Genomic DNA, 2,215 nt, shown 5'->3' with positions numbered 1-2,215 from the left:
TACTGGAGCAAGTCCAGCGAAGGGCTACAAAGATGATTAGGGGACTGGAGCATCTCTCCTATGAGGAAAGACTGAGAGAGCTGGGCCTGTTTAGCCTGGAGAAGAGAAGGCTGAGAGGGGATCTTATTAATGTATAGAAATATCTTAAGGGAGGGTGTCAAGAGGATGGGGCCAGACTCTTTTCAGTGGTGCCAAGTGACAGGACGCGAGGCAATGGGCACAAACTGAAACACAGACAATTCCATCTGAACATGAGGAAAAACGTCTTCACTGTGAGGGTGACCGAGCACTGGAACAGGTTGCCCAGAGAGGTGGTGGAGTCTCCTTCTCTGGAGATATTCAAAACATGCCTGGATGCAATCCTGTGCAATGTGCTCTAGGTGACCCTGCTTGAGCAGGGGGGTTGGACTAGATGATCTCCAGAGGTCCCTTCCAACCTCAGCCATTCTGTGATTCTGTGATTTTAACTGACGCTGAAAGAGATGTTCTCATCTCCTGTCAATTGTTTGAAAATCAGCCAGTAAATTATCCTCATTTTGAGGCACGGTTGCTGTTTTGGCAGGTGACCATGCAGCAAGCAGGCAGTCCTGGGAAGACCGTGGCCACAATGCTCTTTGGCTTTTGTCTCCACCTTGGGGAGAGGGGTGCCCCACCTGGGCTTCACTGCCTCCCACATGGCTCTCTGGGGGCACATGGCAGAGGGGTTTTGTGGTTTGGTTTGGTTTTGATCCCTTGCCCTGCGGAGAATTTGGAGAGCTGCTGTGCGTCGCTCAGAAAGAAGCAGCTTCTGATGGTCTGGGCAACTTCTCTGGTGTCTTTGGTTTCCATCTGTAAGGCTGGGCATGGTGGAAATTCTTGGACGCAGCTTCTCCCTCTCCTCACCCCTCGCTTGCAGAGACGCAGCCAGAGTAAACTTTTAGAGCAAGTTGGGGAAGAAGGTAATGGCACTTGGGGGATTGGGAGAGAGTCAGAGGATTAAAAACAAAGAAAGTATTTGGATCTTCCTCTCTGTCCCGTGTGACTAGAGCTTCCTTTTTTTTTTTTTTTTTTTTAACCCACCCTGCTACCTCTGCTTCCTGGTTCTGTGTTCTTGTGTAGGTCTCAGTATGTTTCTGGAAATGTTTTGTCTACTAGTGTTTGTGGCTTGGATGCTGACAGATAAGCTTCCTTCTTGGTGCAAAAGATTAAAAAAAAAATTGGTACATATAGCTGCCATATTCTCATTTTCCATTTCTCACATTTGATTATGGTTTCTGCACAGACTGGAACCACAGAATTGCACGAACAATCTCTAGAGTGCTCTGGTCCTCCGGCACTGCTAACTAGAAATGTAGCTAGTTCACAAGGAAATCCCTGTTTCCATGAAGTATTTCAACAATCTGCTAAAACTTTATATATAAATGGATAGAAGGATTTCTTTTGTTTGTCTGTTTTTTAGAGAGCTGTGCTAGTGAAGTTGAAGACTAGATGGATTTGTTGCTGATACTAGTTGTTACATCAATTGTCTCATTCCAATCCTTCTGAAAAAGCCCAAACAACTCTTCTATGTAGGCATGTATTGCAAAGTGCTTAGCAAGTATTTTCTATTGAGATTAAGCTAGATAAATGATAGGTGATTTCATAGTGTAGATTACAGACAGGCAGCCTGGTATGCAAAGCTAGCAAAGTTAGAGATGTAGCCATCCAATTTTTACCAATTATTAACCTGCACCAAAAGTTAACTGTCAAACTGCAAGGATCAGGGTTTTTTTATAATGTGTAAAATGACATCTGGCATCCATGTTTGTTCAGTTTTGAGCATCTCATGACCAAGCACAGACAATTACAGCAAACTACGCTGTTTGGTGTTGAGAACAGGGATTATTACACTGGGTCTCTCAAAGTTATTTCAGTCAGAACTATGGCATGAATTTAGACCAAATCATGAAGCTAAATGAAGCTATGACATTGCTCTATATTAGTAAATAGCTAAGTGTTACTTAGTAGAAACATTTTATTCTGAGTCTCTAATACATATCAAGACTGAATATTATAATATATGAATACACCAGCATTTTACAAAGATTCATGGGCAGATGGATAAAGTAGTGCAATAAACACTGTTCCTCTCTGTTGCTGTGTTGACAAGACTATAACTAATGAAAGCATGTTGAAAAGAGTCCTCAAAACCCGATTAAGATTTATATTTTGTCAATGGAATGCTCACAGAAGCAGA

The sequence above is a fragment of the Apteryx rowi genome, unplaced genomic scaffold (assembly GCF_003343035.1).
Source record: "Apteryx rowi isolate R43461 unplaced genomic scaffold, aptRow1 scaffold_42, whole genome shotgun sequence".
In the NCBI taxonomy this organism is placed as follows: domain Eukaryota; kingdom Metazoa; phylum Chordata; class Aves; order Apterygiformes; family Apterygidae; genus Apteryx; species Apteryx rowi.
The sequence above is the reverse complement of the archived record's forward strand: the minus strand, read 5'-3'. Positions refer to the sequence as shown.